The sequence below is a fragment of the Tachysurus vachellii genome, chromosome 12 (genome assembly GCF_030014155.1).
Source record: "Tachysurus vachellii isolate PV-2020 chromosome 12, HZAU_Pvac_v1, whole genome shotgun sequence".
Lineage (NCBI taxonomy): Eukaryota > Metazoa > Chordata > Actinopteri > Siluriformes > Bagridae > Tachysurus > Tachysurus vachellii.
Window position 1 is genome coordinate 19,001,880 of NC_083471.1, and position 24,582 is coordinate 19,026,461.

The 24,582-nt window shown below is 36.2% G+C and overlaps 1 protein-coding gene across 1 annotated transcript in view; it reads left to right on the forward strand.

The window, feature by feature from the left end:
- tmem8b (transmembrane protein 8B) overlaps nt 1-24,582 on the forward strand; it is a 124,821-nt gene that overhangs the window by 10,666 nt on the left and 89,573 nt on the right. The gene's annotated exons all lie outside the window — the stretch shown is intronic.

The following is a 24,582-nucleotide window of genomic DNA, read 5'->3' on the forward strand; positions in this document are numbered from 1 at the left end:
ACAGCATATGGCAAATGATATAAACAATTTGAGAGTCTGCATGTGGAATTCATATTCTTTCTCACAGAGAATTGATTGATTTAGTTTTCCCAATATGTTAACTAACGCATTAACTCGTTATTCACGCATGAATTTATCAGACTCACGTCTTAGTTAAAGTTAACTTTTCATTAGTGCGTCTTAAATCATCTTAACTGGTGCATGGCTATTCATGAACATTTATTGTAAAATATCACCTTAAAATGCTCTATAAACAAATAAAACTTATGATGTGTTAGTCTTTAATTAATAATAACATTCTTTGGGACATGCTGTTTTAGGAAGATATCTTCAGGATAGTGATGGTAATGCGCCAGACTGCATCGCACCACGCCATCATCGATTGCATTCCTATTTTCACAGCGCACCCTGTAGTATTTTATTCCTTCCACATCTTTGGGTATTGAAAAGGCTGAAAGGCTGAAAAGCACTCTACAGTGGTATTGACGTTAGTCTGCCTCTTTACACAAGGAAACCTTCAATCTACCACTGTTTACTTAAAGTAATTACACACACACTCCGAAGCCTGACTTTGCACCTACTAGGCTTGACTCTGTTGGAGACCTGCTATCTGTATCTAATAAATCATGCTTCGGTTGATTTATAGGTAAAATATGAATTCATCAATGTGTAAAAATGAATACATTGGTGTGTTTTGGATTCCTTGTGCATTCTTCTCAATGAAACAAGATGCTCATCTGCTTTAAGCAGGTTTTATCTTATTTTCTCTCTGAGAGCCATAAAAAGGAATTATGTTCAATATACTTGGAAAAAATGCTTATAGGCAGGCGAGTTTAATTATATGAGTGGGGTTTGGACTGGGCTAATATTTAAAGTTTTTAAGAGCTGCTCTTCCTTACTGCTGTACCGCATTTAAGCTAGCCTTTATAGCACCTACATGTATTATGATGTGCAAATAACTATCACAGGACATACATTCCATGAAGCCGTACTTTATTCTACCACCCACAGGTTTTTGCATTCTGCACAAGGCAGCTTTTGTTTTGCCGGTGGTAAAGCTTTCCCCACTGCTGGCTGCTGTGGATGCCCAATCAAAAACACATTACATCAATGGAATATTATGAGGTTGAACACGCAACAGAGTCAAGAACCAGACAGACTCAAGAGCCAGAAAGACAGACCATGAAATAGTAATGTAAACTAAAGTATTTTCTGGGTCTGTCTTTCTGACTCTTGAATCTTTCTGGCTCTTGACTCTGTTGCACGTTCGGCCTCATTAATGTAATGCGTTTATAAATATGCCATTAATGTTATGTGTTTTTTATTATGAATATCTAAAAAAATTGAATATTGTAGCTGCATATTTTTATTTCATTTCATTTTATTTAATTTAATTCAAATTTGCATTTGGCATGAATGTGATGTAATATATAATTTTTTAATTTCATAAATAATAATAAAAATAAATATTTAATTTTACGTAGAAGGATGGAAACAAAAAAAATCAGAATGAAAGTCAAAAAGTATCTACATACTAATTAAACATACTCAATAATGAAAAAAGTCAAATAAATTATTTTTATTTGTATTCTAACTAGTCAAAAATTTAGATACATGATTTTGATTAATTCATAATTTATTGATTAATACATTTAGTTTATTTGTTTATTTATTTAAGAATTCTGCTAGCTTACAAAAACCTTGCTGCTTGTCACAAGATAGAGGCTTGAACAGATGCAAATGCTAGGGCAAAGAATTAGTGAACAACCTTTTGGATTTGGCAAATTCATAATCAGTTATACAGGCACAGGTCAGGTGATTGTGAAACAGGTTAAACAGAACCAGGCGAGAACAGAGTCCAATCAGAAATAAGAACATACTCAAAAGGCTTGGTATAGCCAGAACACAAAGTAAACTGAGTGTATACCTCATTATACTGAGTCTCTTATAAAGGGTGACTGTGTGTGCATGTGCATGTGTGTGTGTGTAAATGGGAACAAGTCCGTCTGATTTAAAGTCCGGTGACTGAGAGTGAGGCAGTGTGTGTGTGTGTGTTTGTGTGTGTGTGTGTGTGTGTGTGTTCTGAGAAGTGGAGTCTGGTGTGACCAGTGCATGATGAGAGTGAGAGTTTGTGAACTAAACTAGCTAGCAAATCTACCATTAGCTAGTTATATAGCTACCATTAGCTAGTTATATTTGATGGTAAAACATTATTTAATATTTAGTATTTAAGTCCGTAATTCCAATGCATGATTGGTGGGGTTTCAGTACTTCACTTCGCTAATCTACAAAGCTGCTAGCACAGCAAATTAACACCTCAAAGTCACATTAGGCCTAAACTTTTGAAACAATCTGAGTTATAAGTCACATTGCAATGTTTTGGCCTTGTCCTTTATAATGTAATATCATGCCTTCTAGTTATATTCTGACTACAACTGTTTTCTCACGTGGACCAGATAATGCCAATGCTTTTAAGATTTCTTATATTTCATAGATAAATATCTAATATTTTAGCCAATTTTACAGCTAAACATTACACATTATGCTATTTATCATCTTTGGGTTGTATTTGTGGTCAGACTGATATTTTATAAAAATCCTGTAAGGACAATATGTTTTTCCCTGAAGAGAAATTTTGTCCAAATTATACAGCTGAAAAATTATGTATTAGATTTGATTTTGTCTTGGGGTGTGTAAAAGTTCATGAGGAGTAAGATATTAAAAGCACACTTGAAGTTGTATTGTGTTTTCTTTGTTTTAGTCTCTTTGTGTGAAAAAAACAGAGAGGGCTTCTGTTGGTCTTCCTGCATCTTCTACGCTGCTTTCTTTTTAGCACACTTTCACATAAAAATGGATAAAGATGCTTTTAGATCTGCAAAAAATGTTATTTATTGTATGCATCCTAAATTTGTTTTGGATATTATGTCTGCATTTTACATTTCTATGGCCTAGAATGTAAAAAAAAGGAAAACAACCCCAAAGCAAAGCCAAGATCTTGAGTTTCTAAGTTTTAAAATTTCACAAATAGAAATACAAACAAAAATATAATGACTTCAATTCTTTTGCAAGTTTTTTATATCAGTGATTCGGTGCATATTATATAATGCAACATCACAGAAAGAACAAAGACAAATATTTAAATGATAAGTATTTATGTACATATGCTAGGTAATTCCTTCATTCATTCATCTTCTACCGCTTATCCGAACTACCTCGGGTCACGGGGAGCCTGTGCCTATCTCAGGCGTCATCGGGCATCAAGGCAGGATACACCCTGGGCGGAGTGCCAACCATTCGCAGGGCACACACACACTCATTCACTCACGTATTCACACACTACGTACAATTTTCCAGAGATGCCAATCAACCTACCATGCATGTCTTTGGACCGGGGGAGGAAACCGGAGTAGCCGGAGGAAACCCCCGAGGCACGGGGAGAACATGCAAACTCCACACACACAAGGCGGAGCCGGGAATCGAACCCCCAACCCTGGAGGTGTGAGGCGAACGTGCTAACCACTAAGCCACCATGGCCCCCTGGTGCTAGATAATAAGAATAGATATTTACCACAGTTTTTTATTTACCACAGTTTTCTTATAAATTCATCTGAAACTATATATTTTTTTAACATTAAAAAATATATACTATAGAAAAAATTGGATATGTGTGGACATGCCCTTCGCAGGAATTTAACAGATATTTGAAAGCTAAGTAAAGAAGAAATTGCTTAAAGAAATCACCAAGAAAAGTTTGCTGTTGAGTGAGTGGATAAAAAATAAATAAAAAATAAATCAGAGATTTATCTACACTTAAAGTAGGGATATTAAGTATATTTGCTTGGCACTGCTAAATTTGGTGGCATCAGCATCGTTTGCACATTTTGAGGAAAGTCCTTTTTACAAATGTATTTTTTGACAGGATTTTTTATAATAACTTGTAATGCTTTCCTCAGACTAATTAATAAGGCTAGTGAGACCGGTGAGTTTGCTTTATCCAGTTGGAACAGATGCTAGGAAACACTGACATGGGTTTAATTACACAACAATGTATTTATGCCAGCGTTACACTATCTGCAGAATTCATCCATTCTCTAGGTTTGGGTTATGCAATTATTTGCTTCAGCCAAACAATTTCACCTGTTATCAGGCTTACAAAATCCACAGCGAGTTAAATACAGCATCCAGACTGGGATAATTAAGTGACATCCAGGCTCAGCTGGCTTTCCAGGCTACATCCCAGTTTCTCACACTTCATTCTCTGCATTAATTTTGACCTGGAATAGTGCTATCTTTCAAAAATAATCCACCCCTCACTGCTGCTGGGGTTCTCACCTCTGATGAAGGTGGCCAGTAAGACACTGTTCACCCAATGTCCTGTCAGGTGCAGTATGTCAAGTGCCACAGATTAGCGTTTTGGCAGGAGTTAATTGGACCGTCTGGTCTCTTTTTTTTTAAGACTTAGAGGCTGTAGTGAGACTGTATTTCGCTTGGGTCACAGCAGTGGAAATGTTAAAGCGTTGGGGGGAAAAAATGGTAAAAAAAACGTCTAGAAGTGATCAAACACATTCTGAATGGTTGGTACCTTACGAAGATAATTTACAGGTTGTATTCATGCAGAAAAACATCATTTCTGTGTAAGTGGAATATGGACTTATTTATTAGTTGATGGTTTACATTAACAAATAATATGTACAATTATAGTATAAATGTCTGCTTTGTTATGCAAAAGTAATCAAATAGTTTTTTGATACTTATAGGTTTTATTATTAGTATTGTAGACTTAATAAAATAAAACATTCTGATATTTATTCCAAAAATTTGGAGTAAAGAGAAAAAAAGGTTATGTGAATTTCTCTCTCATGTGTCCTTTCACCTTATTGCTGTATCATTAAATCTTCTGACATTCTTACTTGTACGCAATTAAAACGCAAATGTTGCCGAGGAGGTTTAGATTTTCATTTTTAACCTTTAAAGAGCATCAAAACACAAAACCAAAAAGAAAAAAAAACATAGCACAATAGTAAAGAATTTACTTTTTGGGGTAAGCAGAATTTCAAATGCTAGAACTTCTGATTAAAAAATAAAATATATAATGTAATATAAAATAAATCTACCCGTAGAATTTGCTACTATGTTGTATAATTAAATAGTAGAATTTGTCAAAATGTCACCACACCGATCTTTATACCACCTTTGCTATAAACAAACTAAAACAAGGACAAAGTTCTCTCTTTCAGATTTGAGGTTATCGCTGTAATGTCACGGAACAGAGCGGACCCAAACGCAGGATAGCATAAATAAACAGGGTTTAATAACAGAAAACACGAAACAGGACGCAGACTAGAAACAGGACATAACCACAGTAGATGCCGCGCTGCACGAGGCAACGTGGCACAGTTAAATACAAAAAGACAATGACACAATAAGGATCAGGTGTGACGACACACCTGACGAAGCAGACGAAGGCGGGGCAGACACGTGACGAGAAACATAAACAGATGCACGTGGCCAAAGTCCGAGCCGAGTCCTAACAATCGCTCCTAACAATCTGTTCCCTTCTGCTATTGTGAACTCAGCTAAGAACAACAACAAAAAACCTCCTCAACAAAAAGACTTTTCTTCAGCATGTGTATGAGATCAGGATGACTCCTGTGTGACTGAATGGTGCAGCTGATGTCCCTGCAACCCTGCAGCACCAGATTATAACAGATGTACCATCACAAACCCTCTGACAGAAAAGCTCTAGGGAGACTGATGGCTGTTCAATGTGCTAGGACTGAAAGGCACCGTGAGACAACCTAAAAGCCGATTCCCTCTTGGTCATTTAATAGTATTTCAGAAAGGTCATTAATACTAATCATAAAACCCTTCACTGCTTCCCCTCTAGTGAGACGTCTAATTAGATTACACATTTCCCTTTTCTCATCTTTTCATTTTCTTTCAAAAATCATCCACCATTATTGCTTATCTGATCTAATATTCCTTTTTCCCTTGCACTTGTCATTTAAAATGAGAATTGATCGCTCCTGCGCTCCGTTAATAATACATTCGAACGTGTTTTTGCATCAGTGGTAATGTCACTAGCTTAAACCCAGCTATAGTACAGCTGAAAACAGCAGCGTCAGCACATCACAGGTTTCTCTGCCAGCAAGCCACTTTCATGTCATTTGGATGGCAACAGAAAGCGGACGTTTGGCGGACGTGATTGCCTCGAACAGCTGCCACTCAAACCCTCCAACCTGCACACAATCACACATGGATTGTGAAGATGATTTGGCAGTGAAAATGACCTAGAAGTTTGGAAAGTCAGCAGTCAGCCAGACTTCCCTCCTTCAGATAAGGTCAGTGATTGAAGACATCCTTTTCAGACACACAGCATTAAAACCCATTATGTCATAAACTTTATTTACGGAGCACTTGGTTAATACCTGTCATAAACAGCAAATCAAATTTCCCCTTGGTTTTACACTGGCCGGGAGAGCACTTAACATTGCACTTTTTGCCTTCCCTCTTTGCAAAGGTGGGAACCCTGATGAATTGCTCTGCTGTTAAATTTGAAATATGGCCCTGCTGATTTTAGCATTTGGGGCCTTAAAACAGGGCTGTTGTCAGGTGAAAGTGCATTTTCATCAATTTTTGCTTTGTTTTTTCTGACCTTTTATATTGCCAACAGTTATATGTGCACTTATTGCTGCAAGATATTTGAGTAACATAAAGTACAGTCATATTTCTGTGCAGAAGAATGTCTTCTCTACGCTGACTTTATATGATTTTCTCCTGTTAAATGAATTGCATGCAACTAGCTTGAGGTCAAATCTAAAAAAAATGTTGTTTACTTAATGGTAGGTATGAAATTGCAGATACCCGCTGTTGAGGCTAAGAGAAGTTCATTCATTCATTCATTCATTTTCTACCTCTTACCCGAACTACCTCGGGTCACGGGGAGTCTGTGCATATCTCAGGCGTCATCGGGCATCAAGGCAGGATACACCCTGGACGGAGTGCCAACCCATCACAGGGCACACACACACACACTCTCATTCACTCACGCACTATGGACAATTTTCCAGATGCCAATCAACCTACCATGCATGTTTTTGGACCGGGGGGAGGAAATTGGAGTACCCGGAGGAAACCCCCGAGGCACGGGGAGAACATGCAAACTCCACACACAAGGCGGAGGCGGGAATCGAACCCCCAACCCTGGAGGTGTGAGGCGAACATGCTAACCACTAAGCCACCGTGCCACCCAGAGAATTTCATTGCTGAGAAAAAAAGCAAAGGCTTTTGGCAAGTTGTAAATAAATTTTAATTACTTTGTATTTCTATTTCAATGTCCTGTCATGCATCTAGCCATGTGTTATTAATAATAATAAAAAAATGTACAATACATATATATTCAATTAACATGAACTAGTTCTTAGGTTAGAAGCCGAACTGATTTTTGTTCTTATTTTGTTAAATATTGTTGAATTTGTTTTCAATATAGTTTTTTTTTTTTTAGTTTGCTTTAGATTTTAAGTAATATTTAGAGGCAAAGTGATGTCATTTAGACACTGCAAGCATACTGAACGTGTAAAGCTAACAGTAAATTAACACTGAGCTCATAAACACTTTCTTTGAATACCATTGCTCATTACTTGAAACACGAAGCAATACCACATTTTATCCTGCCACAATTTGTCAAAACGAAGGCTCTATGGATACTCATCTGAATCCTTGCCTCACCTCTCTGTAGACGCTGTCTCGGATTTGACATGCAAAACAAATAAACTGCTTGTCTATTTTATTATAGTCCAACTTCTAGTCAATTTATTTCTATTCGCTGAATCTTTTTATTCTTCCTGAACTTGGCAGACAACCTGTCATACAGCATACACCCAAAAATAGTGTTCCTCCATATGTGACGCTACAAGGGATGCTGGCAGTGCAGCACGGATTCACACACTGAAAACAGGTCTGACGCAAATAAGCCAGTATGTTTTCCGGTGCATTAAGAACTCTTATAGTAATCACAAGGGGTTTTGTGTTGTTCTGAAAAGATTGCCAAAGAATAGAATCTTACAAATATACTAATTTACAGACTGGATGTAGGAATGTTTTGGTGAACTCGGCACTTCTAAAATTTTGGCTGCAGAATTCATTTATATTTTTCATTTACACAAGTTTTCATTAATACTGTCAATTATTATTATTATTATTATTATTATTATTATTATTATTATTATTATTATTATTATACAACATCGCTGCTGAATGCCTGATTTTCATTGGTCAGATGCTGTTCTTTTGGCTTTTCATAGGATGGGTTTCCTTCTGAGTCTGGTCCCTCTCAAGGTTTCTCCCTCATATCATCTCAAGGAGTTTTACCTCGCCACTGTCACCTCCGGCTTTCTCATAATGATAGGATGTTAGAGATATATAGTTTTTTATATACTTCTGTAAAGCTGCTTTGACACAGTGTGAATTGTCAAAAGTGCTATACAAATAAACTGAATTTAAAAAATGGAAAAAGCTCTTTATAGCTGTTATAATGCAAGTGATAACAGGAAACAACTTGCTTTATTGGTGTTCTACAGCATTAAATGTAACTATAAATATAAAAAGTATTCCATTCTTTAATATATATATATATATATATATATATATATATATATATATATATATATATATATATATATATATATATATATATATATATATTATTTACGAATTGTAGTATGAATGTGGTACAACAGGTCTAAAGCACTTCAGGACATGCTGTTATTGTAAACCTAAAATATAGCAAAATATACTATAGAAACTTGGGCTAAGTTCAAAAAAACATCTTTTAATATAATGCCCTACAGTTTAAGAGTTTTGCCCAAGAGATAAAATGTTGGCACAGGTTTAGCTCTTCAGGTTTACTTTGTTCTTGCTGTAGCAGAAGACTTAGAGTTGTTATTAATAATCGCTTCTACCGCTCTTGAGCACCCAGCACGGCTTATTGCAACAGCATAATGAAGAAGTTACTCTTTCCTCTCTGTTACTTTAGGAACGATTGTCTCTGTTTTCAGTTGATTAGGAAACATTAAACCTCTAAAAATAATCCACTGCTGGCAGAAAAGTTCGTCTGAATTTATCGAATCTTGAGATGTAGATGTAGTTGATTTATGATCCCTTGGAATCTTCGCTAAAACATGCATGCTTTGCAGAATCTTGAAGAAAACCTAAAAGCCAGGCAGATTTCTTGTGCTTTTACTTCTCAGAGCCTGAGCATGAGGAATGTCTCAGCAGGAGCGCTAAGGTTTTCAAGGCGAAACATGGCAGATATGCAGGGTTATGCAGCTGAAGGATGAAGTGACTTTGTTCTTCTTGTGGAAGTAAGGTCTCACCCTCTCTCAGGCAGAATCAGATGCAGGCCCAGTGCAAGATGTACAGTTGAAAAGGGAAGTTGGGGAAAGCAATAGGAAGTCTGTGAGTTGGATGAGAGTTATTCCTGCTTTGTTCTATTACCAGACTGTCTAGCCTGCTGGGCCCCCCAAGCATAGCTTTGGAGAAGGCACGAGACTTCCCCACAAGAGCACTTAATCATGTATCCATGCTCATACTCTATTTTTTCTTTCTTTCTTTTTTATATATATATATATATTTATTCATCCCAGCATGCACTCTGACCTACTTTGAAACTTTTGGCTCTCCAGCAATCATTGTATAAGCTCTTCTAGTTTGACATCTGTTTAGTCTTAATTTTCAAGTACAAACCTGGCTGATTATGCCATGCTTTTAATTTGAAACACAGTAAACAGCAAGACTAAATCTGTCTCTGAGCTCCATCCATAGTTAGCATCCCTCGATCCGTTTATCCGTATTTGGTGTGCAGACATTTTATAGTGTCCGAATTCCCAGTGGACAAAAGAACTTTGTCGATATGTACAACTGATACACTATACTTCCACACCATAGTGTCTCTCTGTCCTTTAACATTCAATCTATTCAGAAGATTCTGCCTGGATACAGAAATACGTAAGCTGCAGTAGTCTAATCTGATTTTAGATAGACAACATTAAAAATGGTCTCTTTCTTTTTTGTGTCAAAAGGGGGAATTAATGTGAAGTAATAAGTTATTGTTGTCTTATACTTTTAATTGTTGAAAGTATTAGTTTCTGTAAACATTTAAAATGATCTGTAAGTGTTGTGTGATCCTGCCTGCAAGGCAACGTTATTTAGCCTTTCTAACTTGGTAACAATCAGAAGTAAGGCTGCTCCTGTAACTTTGCTGTAACATGACAAGGTGCTTTTTTTAACTTCAGGAGTGAAAATATGAAAGTGAAAGTGACATACGGCTAAGTATGGTGGCCCATACTCAGAATTTGTTCTCTGCATTTAACCCATCCAAAGTGCACACACACAGCAGTGAACACACACACACCATGAACACACACCCGGAGCAGTGGGCAGCCATTTATGCTGCGGTGCCCGGGGAGCAGTTGGAGGGTTCGATGCCTTGCTCAAGGGCACCTCAGTCGTGGCCGGCCCAAGACTCAGACCCACAACCTTAGGATTACGAGTCAGACTCTCTAACCGTTAGCCCACGACTTGCCCCATGGCTCTTTATAGCTGCTATAATGTAAGTGTTAACAGGAATCAACTTGCTCCATGCAAGTTCTACAACATTAAATGTGACTATGAACCTAAAAAGTATGACATGTTCTTCTTTAATATACAAAAAAAATGTTAGAATTGGAGGAGTACAGCACTACAGGACATGCTGTTATTCTTTTTCTATGACAGCATGGCCCATCATGTTTTATTCATTAATTAAATAATAATAATGCTGATGATAAAATTGCATCAGTAAACAGAAGTAAAATCAATGTGATTGTCTCTTGTTCATTATCTTTGTCAATAAAAAGTTGGAACACAAAGCACACAGAAAGAATAAAAAAAATGTTTTTTTGTTGTTGTTGCTGTGTGTTGTTTCTAATTGTTTATGCAATGCAAAGTCACAGTGATATGCTTCTGGCACTTTCCCAATCAGGTATTGTGTAAATTTAGTCCAATGTCACCTCGACTGCTGTCTTATCCACTACCTCAGATTAGAAGAGTTTGTAGAGTGAACGACTGCACGAATGTACGCTATTGTTTTTCCACAAGGTCTCCACAGCAGCAAAAACTCCAATAAAAAACATTTCCAACCGCTGAAAGGTTCATTTGTTACAAGATAACATGTGAAACATGGGAAAGGAAGCTTTCCTACACTCAATAAATGGAGTATTGAATATTAAGAGTAGAACCAGGGTCTTTTATAATTGCTGTCATACTGTGAGTTGGATTATTGAAATAGATTTGCATAATGGGATGAATTCTTGTCATCAGGTACAACTAGAAGTGTTAGTGAGCATGAAGGTTTATTAATGTAGCCGTATGTGTGTTTATGTTCTTTTCCTTAAAATTGAGTACAGCCAAAAAAAAAAAAGGGATACAGGCTCTTAACTCATTTTAATGAACTGATTCATTAAGATTGTCCGCTATTCTGTTAACCCTCTGAAGCTATTCACGGCACAACCTTTTATTACCTTCTGAGTTCAGTTTGTTGAATTATAATTTGCAATTAGCACAGCTTTAGATTCTAAAGGTGTACGCGGCTAGCTTGGGAAGGATTCGGATGTGTCTCGCTGTAGTGTTCCCTGCTGCTGCTCTGGTCATATTTCCCGGTGAAGGCGAGTATCGATTTGTGGCAGCGCAGGAGTGACAGAGCCCTCGACCAGGCTCTGCAAACTGTTCAATAACACAGATGGACCAGTTTATCAAACGCCCTCTCCATATCATGCCGTGTTTATTACCCTAGCCATCCTCATAAAAAAAGAGTGCGCGGCTCACTTCGTTCTGCATGCTGAAACGTGATTTTCAGCCCTTAGCAGCACATAAGCAAGTGTGCACATTAGTTAAAATGGTGCAGCCATGACAGATATGGAGTCATGAATCAATACCCACTTTCCCAGTTGAAAATTTACCAAAGGATTTCATATCATATTATTGTAGATTCACACAAACTTTAATAAAGAGGTTACATGAATATATGCTAACATAGTAATAGAAAAACAAGGGATAGATTCTAATATCATCCATGCAATATTACAATAACACATTATCTATTAAGATATGCACCACACATACAGGAAATGACACTATGACACTACTACAGGTTGTCACATGACTATAAAATAGTGTTGCTGTGCTTAATTTTTGTTGTCTGACAAAATTCTTCATAGTCTGACATTCATGCATGATGTGAAGTTGTTCACATCACCATAGCAACACAATATAGAATCTCAGAAAGCATGAAAGATTTGGAAGAACCGTGGCTTATTTTACCTCACCTCACCTTTTGCAAGACATTTGTGCCTCACTATGGTTGCAACCTTCTGATAAAAAATCTTTAGACAAATATTCATTTATATCAGTTATATTGACTACAAACCCAAAGCTAATAAATACAACAGTGGGGATTTTATTCATGCTTATGGTGGAATCTTTAAACAAATGTGATAAATAACGTGTGCAATTGTTAAAATGGTACAAAGGTTATTTAAAGGTTACTTTTATAACATGGGAAAGTCTTCACAATAGAAAACTTAAAAAAAGTCATTATTTAATTAGAAATAAGTATGTGCTAACAAAATGCGGTATAAGAGGAATAAAACAGTTAACACTGTAATGTTACATATTGTGGCAGTGCTTTTTTTAAGCCATATCACACCAACTCTATTATTGATTGTTTTTCTATAACAGTTTATTTAGTCAAGGGTCTAAATAACTGCATTTAAAAGTAAAGCAAACTTCCATAATCCATACTCTAGACCATTAGGTTATATGTTATGCTTCAAAATGACAAGCTAACTACTGTAGGATAACTAATTTCTGTACTCTTCTGTAAAATACAGAATAAGACCCCTTAAACAATTGTTACCCCAAAACAGTAAAAACTAAAATTTACAAGGCAATTTGGAGAAGCAATATAAAAACAACAAATTTTACCAAGAAAGCAAAAAAGTATATTAACTTTATGCTTCAGTAACTTCAGCGGGCAGCCTCAATGTTGATGAGCCTCAGGCTGTTACCTGCCTGTTGTGTAGCTTAGCTTCTGTATAGAGCTTTGTAGAGGCAGGATTTGCTGGAAAAGGGTTTGGGGTAAAAAAAAAAATTGGTCCTGCTGTATATTACTGTCTACTGTTTAGATGTTCTGAGTGACTAGTAGAGTTGTTCAGTCAGTAAGTAAACAGGCATCTTTAAAGCCAGTGCAAATATTATTAAATAGTTTATTACCTCCTAAATTATAGATTAAAGGTAAGGTTGCTGAAAGCAGTGGTATAGCTAAGGGTTGGATTACAGGTTTGATCTTACAGATAATATTGTGATTCCTTTGAAATTAATTCCTTGCAGGGCCACAGGCTCATGCCTATTTATATAGTCTATTATTCCTTCTATCTATTCTTTTAGTAGTTCTGTAACCATTAATATATTTCGTTTTAGGCTTCATGTGGTTGGTTCATTATCCTTTATCTGCTTATCCATGGTGGGTGATACATTTAAAGGGAAAGACCATTTTACAGCTTTTCCATTAGTAAATGATTTGTTTTGTATTTAAAAAATGGAGCAATATTCAGGTAAGGGTTTGTGAGACTGATTAGATTTTATTAATAGCTGTCTGTTGCAGCAGGTAAAATGGAATAAAGATATTTTTACACCGGTTTAAATTTGTTCAGTCCCTGTGAGTCATACTTACGTAACTTTTTCCACTTCTATTAAACACAAACGAGGAGGCATACAATGTTAATAAACATAGTACTTAATAATTCAGAGCAATCAATTTAAAATCCACATCAGGCTAAGCCATCCTTGGCTCTATATTAATTGTAGGTATGGACAAAATCCTCTGCAGATCAATATGGTTCCTTTAAAAATGTATGGCTTCATCAATCAATAAAAGGAAACGATTTGGACAAGAGTGGAGTTAACATGCAGGGATTAGTGTCAGTATAGTATATGGAACAGAGCTTTGAGTCAGTGAACACGCATGAGCACTAGTGAAATACAGGATTGAGTAATGTAATAGAAATTCTTAAGGATAAACAGGAAATCAACTGAAAACTGTTCATCTTTCTTGTTCTTCTTCTTGTTCTTCTTCTTCTTCTTCTTATTATTATTATTATTATTGTTATTATTATTATTAATTGTAATTTATTTATATATTTCTACATTAAATCTGCAGTATTTTCCGTGAAATTTGAATGAAATCTGTTTTGCAAGATAAATAAAACATTCACGATGAAACAAGTCCTTTTCAGTTTAAACAAACTCTGTGGGCCAACAAAACTCTTGATAAATCAAAACATATAGAGAATAATTAAGGCATGTCAAAGTCAGAACTAGAAACATCTATTAAAGTGTATTAAGATTAATCTAAAATTGCCCATTCAAATTTTCAATCAAATCAAATATGGAAAAAGGTTATTTAAGAGTTATAAGTATAAACTCCAGGCAGAACTTTGGCATAAGTTCCCAGTTTAATCCGGAACCTGGGTTACTGTCTTAATAGAACTGTTCTTACAGTGTCTATTGAATTTACTCTCTAAAACATCTCGAAAAGTGTCAACTTTAAATTGTCCCTATGTTTGAATGGGTGTGTGGGAATTATATGTGTAAATGGTGCCTTGTCAGTGTGTATTGTCCCATCTAGGGTGTATTCTCAACTTATTTCCAGTGTTCCTAGGATAGACTCTAAATCCACCATGACCCTGACCTGAATAAAGTGGCTATTGAAGATAAACGAATGGAAAAATCGTATAAATCAGTACATATGGGTCATGGTATGTATGCACACATGGACTTAACTATACCACTTCTATTCACATATTCAGTAGCATGTGCAACATTTATCAAACTGACATACAGTAATGCCCTCTGGAGCTGCAGTACCCAGTCCATATCACGCTAAATCTTCCGCTTCTTTTCACCCCTGCCGATGCAGCCACCAATGCCATCTGGCTTGTATTCATCCCTTAGCATGTCCTTTTCCCCAGGGCTCAAAAAGACAGCACAGACGACTGAGCAAATTTCCAAGGTTAGACTGTGAAGTGCATGACGAGGACTGTGCCAGCTCGTCATGTCTGCCAAGACAAGTGCCAATGTCAGACTCTTCACTAGCTGCTTTGAGGACTAGCTGTAGAAATCTAGTCAGTGGAACTGAGATCAAGAGATGCAGATAAAGCAAGTGGTAGAGAGAGCGAAAGAAAGCGAGAGAACAAGCATGCAAGCAGAAAAGTTCTCTCTATTCACCTCACTCAAGGACCAACATTTAGGATTTAGCAAACTTTTTTGAAAAGGCACCTTCACTGTTGAAGGCCCACTTCACTTTAATTGCATTAACCTTTATCCATTAAAGAGCCTGCTATTCACACACCACATTCTCTCGCCGCCTCATGAGGCTGTGCTGACCATGAAATGGACTTCAATTGCTGAGCCTAAAGGTTCTGAAGGCTTTATTCAAATCTAAATCAATGAGCTTTAAATAAAGGAAGAAATCCTCCTCAATCCTGAACTATTACAGTATGTGAATATTTAGATGAGACATCATTAATGTTGGAAAAGTATGAATACTGGCTGAGGTGCTCACCTTAAATACATCATTATAAATGATTCATTAAAAGAAAGATTAAAGCAAAGTGAATAGGATTGCTATTTTGTTTAGTCTATGTCCTAGTTGTAATAAGACTTCAAAGGCTTTGATCATGGGGCTTGTGTTTAACATGACCCAAGGTTAGAACGAACCTGTTTCTTGATGTGTGTGTACCGTATCTGGATTTTGGTAAGTGGTATAATACAACAAGAAAATATACATTTTTTTGTCTGGTATCACAGTGGCCATCTTATTCTCCTCTATCGAATGGTCTCCAACTGATGAGAGAGAATGAGAGAGTTTTGGCAGCCCGGTTTATTTGCTCTTGCTGAGGCCAGAGCTGGTGTTTACAGCCTGCAATGATCCACTCTGAGGCACTGGATAGATGAGTGATATGAGACTCATTACTCCTGATTGCATTTATCTACTCTGAGCCTAGACCTTCTGAGGAGAGGCCATAGTGCTGATGGATGTAAACACAACCGAGGTCAAACACTGAGGAATTAGACCCTGTTAAAGCAAGAATTTAATTTATTTGTCACTGAAATAAAGCATGATATGTTGTACGAGTTGTAAGTCTTTGGGAAAGACTTTATTTATACACATATATAAGTAAATAATACACCATGACGGTGTGCTTTTCTTTCAATAACAGGATGTTCTTTTACAAGTATTTTATTCCTTTCACAACACAGTGATTTGCAATAGAATTTGTAATTGATTTTATAAAATGACACATCAGATGTTCAACAATTTGTAGTTTAATTTAATGTTGTGGAACGACCACGAGTTACTCTTTTTCTATCTAATGAGGTTAATTAGATAAAAAACCACACAACTTGTCATGTTACCTAGAAACTGGATGGCACAAGTCATCTGACCTGAAGACTCTCCAGTGAAGGAAAACATGTTACTAACACCGAAGAACCCTTTCATAAATATTAATTCAACACCATATCAATGATTACATTGTTCATTTTACTGTACGTTTTTTTTTTATTGGTAACACCATCATAATTTACACTAGTTTCATACTTGATTCAGAGCAAGTCTTAAAATACATATACTAGTAAATACATTTATTGTGCGGGTGATCTGAGTTACTGTTAGCAACTTGTCATGTACTTATTAGTGTACAAAACAAAACAACGAAATTAAACAAAACAAAAACCCTTCATAAATACTTTGAGTGACGGATGGGGATTGACCATGGAGAGAAGTTATGTTGGTACTAGTTTGTAGGATTGAAAATGGAATACTGTATGCACACCAAAAGTCACTTTACTGCTACACCAGTATAGATTTAAACCCATCATTTAAAAAAAAGGAAAAAAAATGCAATGTCTTCTGTTCACTGTTTAGATGCTTCCGTCATGTCATACAGCACACTATGTTTAAATAATAGACTACTACTAAAAAAATACCCACACACAACAAAAGACGGTTATAATGGATTGATTTTACTCTCCTCTGGTAATGAACATTATGGTCAAGTGGCTTTGGGTGGTTCTGCAGAGAAGTATCATGACCATGGCAATAGAAATGTCATTCATGTTGATGATAACAGCTTTCAAAAATTTTCAAATGGCCATTCAAGCAGGCTTGTTTATCCTCATAATCATACTGTTAATGCAAATTAACACATGCTCAGAACCTTTCACATATTTGCTAGGTCTGTTTTTTCAAATTCCACTGGAAATAATTAAAGCTTAAAAACAAGTGTTTAAAAAAGTCCATTAGACGGTGTTCTTACTCAGACAGCTTAAATGCCCAAAAGCAGTAGCAGTTTGAAGAATGCATTTATACGGCCAAAGGTTATACCCCCTAAAAATAAAAATGAATAAATAAATAAATAAATAAAAAGAATTTTACACAATTACAGCAAAAGTTAGCTGGTTTTCATCATTTTTTTGGACATTGCAAAGTGTTCAATTACACTTTTATGTGTTACAGCTCCTCTTTTAAACTCACTTTTTTGTAAGTCCAGTACTTGACAGTACAGAATCTTACATAGGCGAAGATCAATACATTGAGCTATATGGCTAGCAGCTATACAATGTTATGTCAGCCTCAATCAGTCACTGCAGCATACAGGGATTCAGCTATAAACGTATAAACATGTTAGACTGAATGAACAAGGAACGTAACAGAGACATACTATGTACATCTAGAGATCACATGCTTTTAACAACAATAGCAAGCTTGACGCTCAGTCAGGGAGTCAGACAGGCACTCACTGCTATTAATTATGGAGCAGTCACTGGAGCAGTGTGCTTTTTGAAAAGGGAAAGAGCAGACCACTTTGGGACAACTGACATGATTCAGTCTTTAATAACAAAAAGCACTTCATTTCAATCTTCTATTCTTTGACTTGCAGAGTGGAAGAAGGTTGGTCATCTGTTACATACCAAGATGGCCAAATGAGCGATTACAAAGGCAGGGTGGGTGATGCTCAGGGTGATAGAATTTTACCCCTTGATAGAAGTAGCTGGGAATATTTATTATGCCTTTAGTATTCAGGGAGATCAGTACTAATATCCAAGCCACAACCTGAAAAGAGCACTGTTCAATCTTGACATTTGGATGCTGTGTTTCAGTGATGAAGCCAACCTTCACAGGGAAAGGTGGCAACGAATTATGTGGCATGAGAAAGAGTAAAAGATGGAATTCATGGCAGTTAACCAATTTTCTATACAGGAATAAGCACTCTTTTTGCCTGATTTGTGTTTTAGAAGGTAAAAACAGTTATATCTGGTGAAGTTAGAAAAAAACGAACAAATATATTTCCTTGTATTGATTTTTATCCCACCTTTAAAATTAGCCAATGCCTATCCAACCATCCCAACAGCTACCAACCAGATGGGGTTGGATGAAGTGGGAGGTAGAGTGTTTCATCCTGTCACAGAGCAGCGTAGCTGTCAGGACTCTGTCCGGACTTTGGCCATGTGCCTTTTTGTTTATGTTCTTTATTCACGTGTTTGCCCCGCCCTTGTCTTTTCCTCCCTGCCTCTTCACACCTGTCCCTCATGTGTCATGATTTTCATTAGTATTTAGTTGAGCCGTGTTGCCTTGTGCAGCACGGAATCCTCTGTTGTTTTCGTCTGGTTTTGTCTTTGTCCTGTTTCGTGTTTTTTTTTTTTTTTAAGTAAATAAATCCTGTTTCTGTTAAGCTGTCCTGCGTTTGGGTCCGTTTTTACCCCCGCGCCGTGACAGTAGCACACTCAAAGGAAAATGATATCTGCCCTCTTCCACATACATGATCTTCTTTGGCTCCCAGCCACAGATGTCTGTGGCTTCATCTAAATTCAAACTTGCATCTTAATGACAATAGTGCAAATGCTTTTCTGTTGCATTACTTGGGATTCCATAAAATGCATTCATAAAACAGATACTTGCTTTAGCACAGTAGGTAGTGCTGCTGTCTTTACAGTCTTGTCTTTTTTCTCCGTATACAGAATGTTTTCCTTCAGGTTTAGCTATGGTAAATTACCTATATTGTAGTTGTGAAGGGTATGAGTGTGTGTGTGTGTGTGTGTGTATGGTGCCCTGTGATGCACTGGCATACCATACAGCCTGTGGTAGGTCTGTGAGTTCAGTATTCCTGTGCTCTGGTTCTACCTGACCTGCAACCCTGACCACAATAAAGCAGCTATTGAAGAATTCTTGTGTAAGGAAAAATTAAAGAAACCTGGCAGAACATGCCCGAGCTGTTTGTTAAGGTGTTATACTCCCTTCTCCTTCTGTAAGGCATTGTGTAATGGATTGGTCAGGAGCTGCAGCATTTTCTCATTCTTCACGGCTTCCTTACACGTGTCAGCCTGAGAGATGTCCAGGTAATGATGGTGGCAGAGCAGATTACACCTCGCTCTGCTGGAGGAGGCTCGTGTGCATGGCTTTGAAGGATGTAATCTGGGGATTTGGGGTTAGAAGGAGGAGGATGAGCTGTTAGAAGGCAAATTGAACTTTGGGCAAAGCTTCTGCCATGCTGTACTGCCGTTAGAGCTTAGTGTCAACCTTGGAGTGAGGAGTCATATAAAATCTAAAAAAAAAAGTAGTAAAAATATGGAAGCAGTCCACAAACCTGCTACATATAGTTTGTGAATTTTTTTATTTAATCAGTTCATGGGGATAATGTGTAAAAACCTATTATGTGATTATGTGCCCACAAATGTGCATGTTATTATTATTATTATTATTATTGGTATTATTATTATTATTATTATTAATAATAATAATAATAATAATAATAATAATAATAATAATAATAATAACAATAATAATAATAATAATAATAATAATAATAATAATAATAATAATAATAATAATAATATAAATTGTTGTTGTTGATGTTGTTGTTGTTATTATTATTATAAAATTTTATATCATAAAATATTCTACTTATATAAAAAGGCATATAAAATTGTACTTATATTTAAAAGCCCTGTAAATACTAGAAACACTTTTTAGCATTTAAAAGTACAGTTCAAATTTAAAAATAATTCTTAAATAAATTTAAGGATGTAATCCCTAATCCCTAATCAGGATGTCGTTTGAATCCTATCTGATTATGAACTGATGATTTGTTGTAGAGCTTCGGACTTCTGGGTGTAACATGCAATTCAAGGCACTGAGTAAAGTTTTATATAAAAAAACTTTCATTTTTCTATAAAAAATATAACAGCACTTTCAGTCTTGAAATGAAGAAATAACTTACTGATGATGGTGCAAAATGTTTTGAATTTCACACAACAGCATGAAAATTAGTTTTATTTCAAAGCAGAGTGCTCTAGAGGTCACTAATCCACAATCATCAGTACTTTCATTTCCCAGCAGAGGGGACGGACAACTTTAATGTAGCTTAAAAGGGCATATTTGATGTATTACTTTTTGAATTGCTACTTGGTTCTCTCCACACGAGTCACATAGGCAATGCAGTCTTACTTACAGCATGATACAAAGTCTCACAGAGTTCTAGGTGCAAGGATTATCTGGGTAATAGAGCTCGGTTTTCCTCTCAAGACGTGATCTCATAGTAATTCTATAACGATTACATCACGTCAGCCCCTCATGTTTCCCAGCATTGTATCATGTGTCATACAAATAGCGATAGAAACACTTCTACTCTAATATTAACTCCAGATATGACAGTCAGAAGTGGATAAAAAGAAAGATTTGTTTTAGATTTTTTTACCCTGTCAGCAGTTTATTTATTTTCTGTGAGTTTTATCTGTCTATTTCATCCACTGTATGTCTTTTAAAGCTTTCAAAACTGTCATCTGTAGATGTCAAATACATTGTGAGTGGGAAAATGTAAACTGACTTTGATGGAGTTATTACGAACCCATAAAGCTAAATACCATGCTTGCAGTCCTAGTAGGACATCTATTCTTAGTTTGTGAAGGTGTTTGTGAACAGTGTACTGTATGTCTACTTCATAGATATATCTTTCAAAGTGGTTTAAAAAGACAGCTGTGGAAGTCAAGGACGTTGTTTGAGAGTAGGAAAATGTGAAACGACCATGGTGGGGTTATTATGAACCCACAAATGTATGTCAAGGTGCGTAGAAGAATTTGAAGCAACAGTGACAAAGTTTGGATAAGAAAAGAATACCTACATAACTACATACTGTAGATACAAGTAGGTTCGTAGCAAGAATCAGTATAGAGAGAATAAATCCTGCCCTCTTTTTTACTCACTTTTTACTTTCTAATTAAAGTAAAAAATCTGAATGAAAATGGATTAATGCATATTAATCGATCGCCTTAATTGCGTCTGACTTGTTTGGAGACAGAAAATGAATTATTATTTAGTATTATTTAGTATCTGTTTATAAGATCTGCTCAGAGTAAGGATTTTTAGGCTACCCAGTATCTGTAAACAGGAGTGAAAATATCAAAATGATTGATTCACACATCAATTTATAAAGATCACAAATAACAAGTGCTCATGTGTTAATGAGTGAGGTTGCTGTGGAATGGCTCATAATGAGTAATTCCAGAAGAAAATGGTAAGAAAATAGATTTAAAAATGTCATGAAACAAAAAGAAGTAAATGCACTTTAAATATAAAATGCCTGTATCTGTGGCTCTGTATTAATGGTGTTGTTAGTGGTTTAATATGAAACCTGAACATTTTTAAGTTCAAATTTTGAGATAAGGAGAGATTCGTTTTTATCTTCAAATTGCAGAAAGGGCTATCTTATTTAATATCAGCCACTGGTCAGGATCATTTTCAAGACCATTCTTATGGTGACTTTTTCTGTTTTCATAGATAAAATTAAACAGGAATCTTTCCTAAAACATACTTAGATACATACATACTTAGTAACGTATGTATCTGAAGGAAATCAAGGCCAGTGCATATACTGTAAATGTACAGTTTTTTTCTAGGTTTTTTCATACTCTTTTAGATGCCACTTAATTAATAAGCACTAAAAGATAAAGCAACCTGAATAACTGGTAAAATGTCTGTTTTTTTATTTTAATATGTATATTGTAGAGTGTAATGAAAACACTATATATGTAGATTACACATATTAATATTAATTTAGCTCAATCGTTTATTTCTTTTCCAGGTCAAATCTATTCTTTTCTTGATATTCTGCTGTCTGTTCCCAGAATTTGTTTGGTGTTGTGTGTATGCACATCTGGTTTTACAAAATGTGTACAACACTGTTTACCCTCCATCCTGTATGTGTCCCAGTGGGTCGGACTAAGCCGAGGACATTCAATGTTCTTCCTGGCATCTTTCCAGCTGCAGTAGGAGCTTTTCAAAAACACACACACACACACACACACACACACACACACACACATGCACATACACACACACACGCACACTCTGATGGACTAGCTCTACTGTCTATTCTCCTGATGCTCTAATCTGTCCTAATGTTTAGGATATTGCCTTGACAAGTTGTGAGAAGCATGAATTAACAGGAACATCTGTTCTGGGTGATGTACAAGTCGTCCATTATAATACAGACACCTTGAAATGAGGGATTATGAAACCAAAAAACATGTGAAAGACCAGATTTTAAGAAAGAAAAAAATTTTTTTTCCATTTTTTTCCCCCAAAAATCAAAAAGAACGGACATAATAAAAAGTTTTTGCACTCTAAAAAGTGGACAACTATGAGTGTCTTGAATGTTTTCTTCTTCATTTATCAGAGCCTTGAAAGTACTTGGAAATATGCTGTTACACCAGAGATGGGGAGAAAGAAAGAGTCATCATCAATTATTGATCTGCCATCAATGCTGTAGGCAGAATGTGGCTGGGGAAGGGGGAGGGGGCGATGTGGTGAGGGGGCTGATATTAATTTTAATGCCCTTCAATCCCAGGGTGAAATTGAAAAGAAGGGCACCTGTATTGAGCCGCAGTAAACTTGGTTGCGTGTGAGATATTGACATGAAATGTAATAAAAAGCAGCCCGTGATTTATCACTGGTCCCTTTCATTGAGAGAGGATGGAGAAGGCTCATGAGGCTTGAGGAGGAAAAACAAAGACGTGACTAGCCTTGATATTTACCTTATGAGCCTCGCTCGTTTTCATTTAATTATCAAGCGTATTTCACTTTGGAACTTTAATGTTTTCCCTGGTGGTAATTTTGTTGATGCTAAAACATCGAGATGTCAGTAACTGACATGTTGAAATGGGAAAGACGGTCATTAGGTATTTGCAGTATAAGTGAATGTGTTTTCTATTATCTACAGGTTTAATTAGTGTTACAGTCAATGTATTCTTCTGTTTTTATGAGAAGTTAATTTAATGTAATTTTAAGTTACTGCCATATCTAATTTCCATAGGGTTAATGTTATGGAAGATCGGGGTTCAAGCCCTGACACTGCCAAGCTGCCAATCATTGGGCCCTTAAGCCTTAACCCTCACTGCTCCAGGAGCGATATATCACAACTGACCCTGCGCTCTGGCCCCAACTTCCAAATGTGGGTTATTGTGAAGACTTTGCTATAATGTATATGTGACAAAATAAAGGATTGTATTCTAAAAAGCTAATATTAATGTATGGTCCAGCTTGGCACTGATATCCATAAGAGTAGAGGAATAAGATATCCTCTACTCTTATGGATATCAGTGCCAAGCTGGGGCAGAGGTGGCTTAAGTGGTTAAGGCTCTGGTTTGTTGATCAGAGGATCACTTCCAAGCTACCACCATTGGGCTCTTGAACAAGGCCCTTAACCCTCACTTCTCCAGGGGCACTGTATCATAGCTGACCCTGCACCACTAGCGGTTCTTGGGGGGGCCAGGGGGGCCAGTGCCCCTGTGACAACAAGCTTGGATCCCTTTTGGCCCCCCTAAATGTGGAGTGTGAAATAACTTTTATAAAACTGTTTTTTTTGCGATCGTTGTTTTTTACATCCGTTATTAGTCAGAAATGTACTGTAACCCACACATTTTCTAGAGGGACTGCTTAAAGAGGAACACAACAGTATCGTAGAACATGCAATATTATAGTTGTAAATATTATAGTTAAAGACTTCAAGCAAAGAAAGAACTATAGAGCTGAGTAAAGTTGTTAATATGTTGTATTTGTATTAAATGCATTACATTATGTAAATGCATAACGTTAGATCAGCTAATCTCAACCTGGCCGTTAGTTTGTGGCAGTTTGAAAAGGGATAAAATATATGATCAACAAACTCATGGTTCTGAGTGCTTTTACTCAGTAAACAAGTTGTAACGTTAAATGATTAGACATAGTTACATAGCAAGTCAGTTATTTTCAGTAAATTAATTCATAAGAAAAGATAAGGTAGAAAGACAGATGGTATAGGTAATAGTAATACCAACAAAAAGACATGACAAAGAGTAAAAATGAGGGTGGTAAAATAAGTATATAAATACATTCTCATCAGCAAATAATCGAAAACTGAAAAATACTAAGATAGACAGATGAAGTAATAA